Source organism: Mobula birostris, chromosome 5 (genome assembly GCF_030028105.1).
Source record: "Mobula birostris isolate sMobBir1 chromosome 5, sMobBir1.hap1, whole genome shotgun sequence".
In the NCBI taxonomy this organism is placed as follows: domain Eukaryota; kingdom Metazoa; phylum Chordata; class Chondrichthyes; order Myliobatiformes; family Myliobatidae; genus Mobula; species Mobula birostris.
This window is the reverse complement of record NC_092374.1, coordinates 101,944,386-101,955,623: the sequence shown is the minus strand read 5'-3', so window position 1 is coordinate 101,955,623 and position 11,238 is coordinate 101,944,386. Positions and strand designations below refer to the sequence as shown.

Below are 11,238 nucleotides of genomic sequence, written 5' to 3'. Positions count from 1 at the left end.
CAAAACATCCTTTCTGAGATATGGGGCGCAAAATTGTTGACAATACTCCAAGTGTGGCCTGACCAGTGTCTTATAAAGCCTCAGTATTATTTCCTTGCTTTTATATTCTATTCCCCTTGAAATAAATGCCAACTTTGCATTTGCCACAGACACAGGCTAGAAATTAACCTTCTAGAAGTCTTGCATGAAGACTCCTAAGTCCCTTTGCACCTCTGATGCTTGAACCTTCTCCCCATTTAAATAATAGTTCGCACTATTGTTCCTTTTACCAAATTGCATTATCATACATTTCCCAACACTGTTCCATCTGCTACCTTTTTGCCCATTCTTCCAATTTGTCTAAGTCCTGCTGCAATCACATTGCTTCCTCAGCACTACCTACCCCTCCACCTATCTTCACCTCATCTGCAAACTTTGCCACAAAACCACCAATTCCATTATCTAAATCATTGACAATGTGAAAAATAGTGATCCCAATACTGACCCCTGAGTAATACTAGCCACTGGCAGCCAACCAGAAAAGGCTCCCGTTTATTCCCGTTCACTGCCTCCTGCCTACCAGCCATTCTTCTATCCATGCCATATCTTTCCAGTAACACCATAGGATTTTATCTTGTTAAGCAGCCTCATGTGTGGCACCCTATCAAATGCCTTCTGAAAATCCAAGTAAATGACATCCACTGCCTCTCCTTTGTCCACCCTGCTTGTTACTTCCTCAAAGAACAGATTTGCCAGGCAAGATTTCCCTTTCCAGAAACCATGCTGACTTTGATTTATTTTATCATTAGTCTCCAAATACTCTGTAACCTCACCTTTAATAATAGACTCCAACACTTTCCCAACCAGTGAGATTAGGCTAACTGGCCTATAATTTTCTTTCTTTTGCCTTCCTCCCGTCCTAAAGAGTGGAGTGACATTTGCAATCTTCCATCCACCAGGACCATGCCAGAATCAAGTGATTCTTGAAAGATCATGACCAATGCATCTGTTATCTCCTCAGCAATCTCTCTCAGGACTCTGGAATGTAGTCCATCTGGTCCAGGTGTCTTATGACCTTTCAGCTTGTCTAGCACATTATCCTTTGCAATAGCAATAGCACTTACTCCTGCTCCCTGACACTCACAGACCTCTGGCATACTGCTAGTGTCTTCCACGTTGAAGACAGATGCAAAGTACCCATTAGGTTCGTCTGCCATATCTTTGTCCCCCATTACTACCTCACCAGCATCATTTTCCAGTGGTCCAATATCAACTCTCAGCTCCCTTTTACTCTTTTCATAACTGAAAAAAACTTTTAGTATCTTGCTATATATTATTGGTTAGTTTGCCCTCATATTTCATCTTTTCCCTTCCTATAACTTTTTAGTTGCTTTTTGTTGGATTTTAAAAACTTCCCAATCATCAAACATCCCACTCACTTTTGCTACCTCATACGCCTTTTCCGTGGCTTTTATGCAGTTCTTAACTTCCCTTGTCTGTCTTGGTTGCCTACCCCTAGCATTTGAGAACTTCTTCTATGGGACATATCTATTCTGCACCTTGTGAACTATTCCCAGAAATTTCAGCCACCTCTGCTTTGCCATTATCCCCACCAGCATTCCCTTCCAATTCACCTGGGCAAACTCCTCTCTCATGCCTCTGTACTTCCCTTTATTCCAATGCGATACTGATGCATGTGACTTCTGCTTCTCCATCTCAAATTGCAGTATGAATTCAATCAATTTATGCACACTGCCTCCTACGGGTTCCTTTACATTAAATTCACTAATAAGATCTGGGTTATTACACAACACCCAATCTAAGACAGCCTTTCCCCAAGTAGGCTCAAGCACAAGCTGCTCTAAAAAGCCATCTCATAGGCGTTCAACTAATTCCTTCTCTTGCCATCCAATACCAACCTGATTTTCCCAATCCCTTTGCATATTGAAGTCCCCATTAAAATTGTGTCATTACCTTTATGCCTTTTCCAGCACCCTGTGCAATCTGAAGGGTGCAGAGGAGATTTAGCAGCATTGTGTTCAAGTTGAAGTAAAATTGTCATTCAAGCACACACATGATACAGTCAAATGAAACAGTGCTCTTCTGGAGCCAAGGCACAAAAGTCAGAAGCAACAGCCGACACAGCACACATAGCACATATCATTATGATAACAAACAAACATAGTTACAAAAAATATTTAAAAAGCAATATATAGGCCAAGTCCCTAAGTGCCATGGACTGTAGATGGACAGTACATGGACACTGCCCTGGAGCCACATTGCTCATCTCTCACAGTGCAGCCGCAGATGAAGGCAATCCGACTTGTCTCCCACTGAGGCAACACTGGAGTGCAGCACTGATGGTCTGGGCCAGCATCAAACCCAATGGCCCCCAAATGGTGACCCCAAGGGCATGAACAAGGGCCTGGTCAATGCCATGCAGTTCCCCGCTGTTATTCTCACCAGTGAACCAGTATTCCACATTACCAATATCCAAAGGGATTTTGCGATCTCAACAAAAATATCCACACTATCCATTCGATCACACACCACCACTGACACTTACTTCCCTGGGTGGCTGAAGCAGACTGAACACAGTGCACAGCAAGTCCAGCTCCACCACTATCGAGCAACTAGATCTACAGCACTGGTGGTATTAATATCCAGCGGTGTCCTGCGATTATTAAACAGACAAAGGATGAACAACCACGCCATTGGCTGATGCATTGAGTGTGCCATCATCTTACCGGAAGTATGTCTGGTTTAGAGAGCATATCTTATGAGGAAAGGTTGAACAAGCTGGAGTTTTCCTCTCTGGAGCAAAGGAAGATGAGCTGTGACTTGATAGAGGTGTACAAGATGATAAGAGGCACAACAGCTAGAGATTCTTTTTCCCCAGCATGGAAATGGGTAAAACAAGAGGGCATAATTTCAAGGTGATTAGAGGAAAATATACAGTAGGGGGAATGAGAGATAGGTTCATTTGCACGGAGATTATTGGATGCTTGGAACATGCTACCGGGGTGGTGATAGAAGCTGATATATTAGAGAAGGATAAACTTTATTTGTCCCATGTACATTGAAACATACAATGAAATGTGCTGTTGGTGTCAGCGTCCAACCACAGTCTGAGGTTGTGCTGGGGGCTGACTACAAGTGTCACCATGCTTCCAGTGCCAAGATATCATGCCCACAACTTACTAAACCTAACTTGTATGTCTTTAGAATGTGGGAGGAAACCAGAGCACCTGGAAAAAACTCATGTGGTCACCAGGAGATTTAAGAGATTCTTAGAATGACTTATCTCTCTACTGTCCGTAATGCCACTGGCATTTAGGGCAGCAATGAAGATCCTGTATCTCTGGCGGCATTCAAGGCTTCCTTCATCATGCCAGTAACTCGGTTTTCACTATTGCCAGTCATGCAAGTCCCGGGTGGAGACTAAGGAATACTGTCACACTTAAATGAAGAAGGATTCTTCATTTCCATAACAGTTTTGTTAACCCCGAGCTGAACCCCTGAATCTGGAAGACCGGTGGACCACTCTTTGTTTGGCTTCTACCTTTGGCCTCTTTTGCATGGGTGTCCCTTAGACCTCTTTGGCAAAAAGTCAACATAGCTCTCCAGGAGATAGATATGTGGACAAAAGATAAATGGAGGGCTCTGAGGAAGGGAAGTTATTTTGACTTTGGAGTAGGTTAAAGCACCTGCAATAACATTGTAGGTCACCTTTTAACCCAACTCAAGATCAATCTACTGTGCTGTTCTATGTTCATGGATGCTTTAGCTGGGATCGGCTGCACTGATGCCTGGCATCATGAACTTTAGTTCTGAATGCTGGTTGCTTGCTTTTATTGTTTGCACAATTTGTTTTTTTCTCTTCCTCCACACCGAGTGTTTGGATGGTCTTCTTTTGTCTTTAATGTGTTCTATTAGGGTTCTTTGTTTCATGGCTGCCAGTAAGGAAACAAATCCTAAAGTTGTATGAAGTGTACATACTTTGATAATAAAATGTATTTTGAACTTTGAAATAAGCATTGAACCTGAACAATAGTGCAAAAGCATATTTTAGCTCCATTCAGAATTTCACTCAACCTCCAAAATGGACACTGAAACACTGAAAGAACAGTGTCTATTTTTCGCTTGCTCATTACTGAACTGCTCCCACAACCTATGGATTCACTTTCAAGAATTCTTCATCTCATGTTCTCAATACTTATTGTTTATTTTATTTAGTAATATTACATTTTTTTCTTTTACATTTGCACTGATTGTCCATCCCATTGTTGCGGTCTTTGATTCTTTTATAGTTATTGGATTTATGACTGCATATGGTGACATATATAGACTTCGATAATCAGTTTACTTTGAACTTTTGAGCTTTGAAGTCAGGATGCTTTGTGCCCTGGAGAGAACCCGACAAGTTGGTGTCCTTGCGTCCCTGCTGCCCTTCTCCTTATTGCTGAATGTCTGGAAGTTGCTGTTGGGCCAACTATGACAAGAGACAGTGGTGCATTCTGCAGGTGGTATAAACCACAGCCACAGTGTGAAGGTGATTGAGAGAGGGCTTGTAGAATTGGTGGAGAACGTGGCATCAACCAGGCTGAATTGTCCCAGAGCAGGGGCTCCCAACCTTTTTTATGCCATGGACTCCTAATATTAACTGAGGGGTCCGTGGACCTCAGGTGGGGAACCCTTACCCTAGAGGTTTCAGCTGCACTCATCCAGGCCAGTGGAGTGTATTCTCAGCTCATGGCATTTAGATCTACAAGTAGCAGGCATCCTGAGTTCCACTGTTCTTTAAACTGGACTGAATAGTACCCACAGAGACTGCTAAATGTAAGAAAAATCTTGGAACATTTATCATGGGGGCCTGAAGGCTACTACTGATGATAACCCACATCACCAAGAGCATCTTCAAAGGCAATGCCTCAGGAAAGTCACATCCATCACTAAGGGCCGTCACAACCTTTCTCATTACTACCATCAAGGAGGAGGTAGAGGAGCTGCTTCAGGAATAGCTTTTTCCTCTATATATTCTTATTGTAATTTACTGCTGCCGCAAAACAACAAATTTTATGACGTATGTTGATGATGATAAACTTGACTCTAAGGAAAAGTTACCAGGCTACTCAGTCACAAAGAAAAATTGGAATTCAGAATTTACCCTCATGTCATTGTTGATCTCCCACAGAATCTAGCTTAGAGTGTTTGGGTTCAGTGGCGGGGGGGGCAGAAGAGATGGGGAGGGAATCAGCTGAGAATGGGAACAGACACAAAGTGTATTTTGAAACTGAGAATGTAACCTCGGCAAAGACTTCTGGTTAAGGTGACGCGATGTCTGGTGCAGTAATGGCTCACACTTTACTGTCTGTAAGGATAGCTTTTTCTGTCCTTAGAGATAGCTTTGGGGACAACATGGGGAGTTAGGGGTAAGGTCAGGGTTTAGGGAGCAGTTAGATATCAGGCTGGAATGCTCCACGGTCGAAAGCCAAAAATTCTTACAGACAGATGTTGAATCTGGAGGCGCTGAGGACAAAGACCAACAATGCCAATATCAAAGGTCAGCGAGCCCCAGGGATGAGGGCTGGTATCTCCCTCCCCACCCACTTAGATGATCTCTGGGAGTCCAGAGTTAGAAATATAGAGTTTGAGATTCTGTCACTGGTGAGCCCTAAGGTGAATACTGAAGATCTAAGCCCGAACGTTAAAAACGAAAGTCAGGAAATCCGAACGTCAAGGCCTGATGGGTGCGCCTGGACATTGCAGCCCCGATATCTGAGAGTCCAGTACAAGGAATAGAGGCTGGAGGCCCAGAAGCAGCCTGTCATGGAGTTGGATACCTGCATAAACAGTGCCCATAAAAAGTATTTACCCCACCTTGGAAGTTTTCGTCTTTTATTGTTTTACAACATTGAATCACAGTGGATTTAATTTGGCTTTTTTGACCCTGATCAATGGAAAAAGGCTCATTCGTGTTAGAGTGAAAATACATCTCTACCAAGTGATCTAAATTAATTACAAATAAAAAACACAAAATAATTGATTGTGTAAGTATTCACCACCCCGCCCTTAATATGACACACCAAGTCGTCAATGGTGCAGCCAATTGGTTTTAGAAGTCACATAATTAGTTAAATGGAGATCACCGTGTGCAGTCAAGGTGTTTCAATTGATTGTAGTAAAAATACACCTGTATCTGGAAGGTCCAACTGTTGCTGAGTCAGTATCCTGGTAAAAACTACACCATAAAGGCAAAACAACACTCCAAGCAGCTCTGTGAAAAGCTTTTGAAAAGCACAAGTCAAGAGATACATACAAGATTTCTGAGTCACTGACTACCCCTTGGAGTACAGTTATGTCAAAGTTAATGTCCTGGAGTGGCCAAGTCAGAGTTCAGACTTCAATCCAATTGAGAATTTGTGACTGGACTTCAAAAGGGCTGTTCACTCATGATCTCCATGTAATCTGACCGAGCCTGAGCAGTTTTGCAAAGAATGGGGACAATTGCAGTGTCCAGATGTGCAAAGCTTCAAGTCTGTAATTGCTGCCAAAGGTGCATCTACTAAATACTAATCTGAAGGGGGTGAATAATTATGCAATCATTTTTGTGTTTAATAATTGTAATAAATTGAGACCAATTTGTAGAAATTTGTTTTAACTTTGACAAAAAACTCTTTCTATTGATCAGTGTCAAAAAAAAAACAAATTAAATCCACTGTGATTCAATGTTGTAAAAAAATAAAACATTAAAACTTCTGGGAAGGGGGTGAGTACTTTTTACAGGCACTGTATGTGTGAGTGGGTGGGAGGGAGGAAAGAGGTTTGTTTTGCTGTTGTTTTGTTTTCTTTTTCTGAATCTGAACTATTTCATGAAGTTTCAGCTCCAGCTTCCAGGCCAGAATCGAACGCTCTCGGGAACTTCAGTTTTTCTTTATTGGGGGTGGGACTCCTTAAGATATAAGGGCAGAATTCGGCCATTCGGCCCATCAAGTGTGTTTGGCTGATTTATTATCGTTCTCCTGCCTTCTCCCAGTAACCTTTGACCACCTTACTAATCAAGAACCCATCAACCTCTGCCCATCCACCCAATGACGGCCTCCACAGCCATCTGTGGCAATGAATTCCACAGATTCACCACCCTCTGGCTAAAGCAATTCCCCCTCCTCTCTGTTGTGGTCAGTCAAATAGATTCTACCATCCAGCCCACGATACCCACATTGTCCAATTCCACTTGTGACAGCACAGGACTGATGTGTTACAGGGCAACAAGTCTAGAATGCGTGGCAACACTTGCAGGCTGCCCCCAGAACCCCTGAGCTTGTGTTGGTTGATGGAAACAGCCCATTTCAAAGTATGTTTCAATGTAAATGTGGTAAATAAATCAATCTGAAGACATTTAAATTTGCAGCTTCAAGTGTATTTAATAACCCTATTGTTTTAGTTACTGTAGATTTAAATAAGTAGTGTCCAATTGAACTCTGGGCCTTTATTTTAAAAAGTAACACAAGTGATCAATCTCCCATCAGTATTGGCAACTGCCTTTGTGCTCAGATATCCATGTGGAGATACAGAAATTCAGCTCTCCTCAGTGCAAACAGCAGAGCCTGACCCATGTGATAAATGAAAAATTGAGCAGTTTTAGACAGAGCAAGGAAGAGTCAGGCAGTGAACACCCTCACTGGTAGGGTGAAAGGGAGGGGCCGCACTGGGCTTAGAGTACACAGAGGTGAACAAGCAAGATCAGAGAGAAGGGATTCTTTGCATCCTACCATTTATCTCAAGAGTTTAAATGTGCACCTTGGTAGGGCAAATGCAAGGCGATAGTACACTGTTAGGGCAAGATCTATAAGTGTTGGTGAGCCGAGAGATCTTGGGATCCAAGTTCATAGCTCACTAAAGTGGCTACACAGATTGATAAAGTGGTTAAGAAGGTTTATGGAATGCTTGTTTTTATTTGCTGAGGCACTGAGTTCAGAAGTCAGGAAGTTATGTTGTAACTTTATAAAACTCTGGTTAGGCCACATCTAGAATATTGTGTACAGTCTGCTTGTTCCACTATAGGAAGGATGTTGAGGCTTTGGAGAGGATGCAGAAGAGCTTTATCAGGATGTTGTCTGGTTTAGAGGGCAGCTCCTGCCATGAGAGTCTGAAATAACCAGTTGTTTCTCTGGAGTGCCAGAGGCTGAGGGGAGATCCGATAGAAGTTTACAGGATTATGAGAGGCATAGATTGAGTGGACGGGCAATATGTTTCCCAGGGTTGAAATGTCTAATACCAGAGGGCATGCATTGAAAGTTGAGAGGGAGTAGGTTCAAGGGGGATGTGAGGGGCAAGTTTTTTTAAAATTTGGGGTGGATGCCTGGAATGTGCTGCTTGGTGTGATGGTAGAGGCAAACACATTACAGGCTACTAAGAGGCACAGGGAAGATGGAGGGATTAGTGTTTGGGTTTTTCTGGTTTGCTTTTCAGTTGGTTTGGCACAACAGTGTGGGCTGAATGGCCTGTTGCTGTACTGTACTATACTGTGCTGTCTTTTACCAGCATTGGCACTCTGGGGATGGAAAAAACACAATCACTGCAAACTTATCGACAAGACGCCAAACTGAGGCTCCTATCCTCTCCAGGTGGGCATAAAGATCTTCAGAGAAGAGCAAGGGTCTTCATTATACCCCCAATTCCCCATTCCCTGAAGTACCGCAGTTAGACCATCACTTTTGCTGATGATCACCGACCAAGGCTCAATTGCCACTACTGTCTGTATGTTTGTACATTCTCCTCCTGACTGCTTGGTTTTCTCTCACATCCCGAAGACATACGGGTTAGGGTTAGTGAGATGTGGCTGTGCCACACTGGTGACAGAAGTGTGGGACTATTCTTACAGATGCAAAAGGCACAATTCACTATACTTTGATGTTCTATGTATATGGGGCAAATAATCTTTCATCTTTAACCCCTCCCCAAGTCTCTCACCAAACTGCACCAAGTTCAACCTTAGGTCATTACCTTGGGGGGGGGGGGGGGTCGGGGAGAACCAGAATCAAGAATCACTTTCTACCCTACTCTGTGATGCAGCCTTGACCCCACCTCTCACTGCATTTAAAACATATGAACTCAAAAATGAAGAGTTTGATTGTCACCTTATCAGAACCACCGAAGAACATTTTAAATTAATAGTACACATTCCAGTCAATGAAAATACATGCGTGAATAATTTTAACCAATTAAATCAAAATTCCTCCTGGATCTGGTGTCTCAGCCGACAAATCCCAACACAAACTAGAAAATACAGCCCACTTACTGAAAATCAACTTTCCCACAAAAAGGAACATCCATAAAATGTCTAAAATATATCCAAGGTAGGGGAGGGAGGGGCTGGTGGAAGGGAGAGAAGCCGAGTGGGTGAGGTGAAGTATGGGTGTGAAGAGGAGGGCGTACGGGAGAAGGAGGGGGAAAGATGAAAGGGAGGAGGAGGGTGAGGGGTCGCTCTGTCCCTCTCCCCATATGTGTGACCTGCCCTCACCCCTACCCTCCTGAAGCAGCCGCGCCCGACCGCCGCCGCCTCCCTCCCTTCCCCTCCCCACATCATCCCCCAGGCCGCTCGGCTGGCGGCCCCCAGCCGTTATTTAACCCCCTCACCATCATGGCTCCGCTCTCCCTCTGCAGCTCCCCTCGCCCCGTCGCGCTCTTCGTCGCGTCAGTAGCGCAGCTGGACGCCGTCTCAATGACGTCAGGACGCTGCTCACACCGCGAGCGAGCGCGCCGCCGACGCCGGCCCAGTGCCCAGAGGCAGAGGTGTAGCGCGTGACCATCCACAGGGGTTGGGCGCGCTGCTCCCGCTCGCACGTGGTCTGCCTGGGGTGCGCGCCCCAGCTGCTCTCATCATGACGGGCCAAGAAAGCTCACACTTAATACGTTCAGCTCACGGTAATTGTACACTCCTCATTATTCACACTCACTGTACACTCTCCATTACTCACACTCACTGTACACACACAGTTACTCACACTCACTGTACACACAGTTACTCTCACTGTACACCCTCCATTATTCACACTCTCCATTACTCACACTCACTGTACACACACAGTTACTCACACTCACTGTACACTCTCCATTATTCACACTCACTGTACACACACAGTTACACTCACTGTACACACAGTTACACTCACTGTACACACAGTTACTCACACTCACTGTACACTCTCCATTATTCACACTCACTGTACACCCACCGTTACTCACACTCACTGTACACACAGTTACTCACACTCACTGTACACTCTCCATTATTCACACTCACTGTATACACACTGTTACTCACACTCACTGCACACACACCGTTATTCACACTCACTGTACACACCATTACTCACACTCTCTGTACACTCTCCATTATTCACACTCACTGCACACACCATTATTCACACTGTACATACAGTTACACTCACTGTACACTCTCCATTATTCACACTCACTGTACACACCATTACTCACACTCTCTGTACACTCTCCATTATTCACACTCACTGCACACACCATTATTCACACTGTACATACAGTTACTCACAGTAACTGTACACTCTCCATTATTCACACTCACTGTACACCGTTACTCACACTCACTGTACACTCTCCATTATTCACACTCACTGTACACACACCATTACTCACACTCACTGTACACACAGTTACTCACACTCACTGTACACTCTCCATTATTCACACTCACTGTATACACACTGTTACTCACACTCACTGTACACACAGTTACTCTCACTGTACACCCTCCATTATTCACACTCACTGTACACACACCGTTACTCAGACTCACTGTACACACTGTTACTCACACTCACTGCACACACACCGTTATTCACACTCACTGTACACAGCATTACTCACACTCTCTGTACACTCTCCATTATTCACACTCACTGTACACACACCTTTACTCACACTCACTGTACACTCTCCATTATTCACACTCACTGCACACACCATTATTCACACTGTACATACAGTTAATCACAGTAACTGTACACTCTCCATTATTCACACTCACTGTACACACACTGTTATTCACATTCACTACGTGCAGCTCACAGTAACTGTACACGCTCCATTATTCACACTCACTGTACACACACTGTTACTCACATTCACTGTACACACACCATTACTCACACTCACTACGTGCAGCTCACGGTAACTGTACACTCTCCATTATTCACACACAACACACACTGTTTCTCA

The 11,238-nt window shown here is 43.9% G+C and overlaps 1 protein-coding gene across 2 annotated transcripts in view; it reads right to left on the bottom strand.

Annotated features, from left to right (window-relative positions):
• Positions 1-9,689, bottom strand: part of LOC140197931 (uncharacterized) — a 69,914-nt gene extending 60,225 nt beyond the window's left edge. For both annotated transcript variants that reach the window (XM_072258547.1, XM_072258549.1), the window contains exon 1: positions 9,619-9,689. The gene's annotated coding sequence lies outside the window, so the exon portion shown is untranslated. The remainder of the gene's footprint in view (positions 1-9,618) is intronic.
• Between the last annotated feature and the right edge of the window lie 1,549 nt (positions 9,690-11,238).